Source organism: Zeus faber (genome assembly GCF_960531495.2).
Source record: "Zeus faber genome assembly, chromosome: 3".
Taxonomy (NCBI): Eukaryota; Metazoa; Chordata; class Actinopteri; order Zeiformes; family Zeidae; genus Zeus; species Zeus faber.
The window spans coordinates 7,802,492-7,802,843 of NC_137190.1; positions in this window are offsets into that span (position 1 = coordinate 7,802,492).

Sequence of the window (352 nt, forward strand, 5' to 3'; positions counted from 1 at the left end):
TGAATGATGCATATGTTTTATTTTTTTTTAAATGTTCATATTGGCCTGAATTTCCATTGTGCAGAAAACAAGCTTATTTGCTGTGTTTTCTGCATTATGTATTCATGTACTTTATATTTAACTATATTTTATTTTTCATTATTATTTCATATGATGCACATACACCCATACTTAGTATGGACTTGAGCGAGACTATGCAACAAAGATACATAATAATGGATAGAAAATTATTTTTCTTCACATTACAGAAATGCCCCGATGTGTCAAAAGGAACGAAAACCAAGTTGCTTTTGTGTTATATATGTATATATTAATATGGCTCTGGTATCTGATTTTTGTATTGGTGATATTC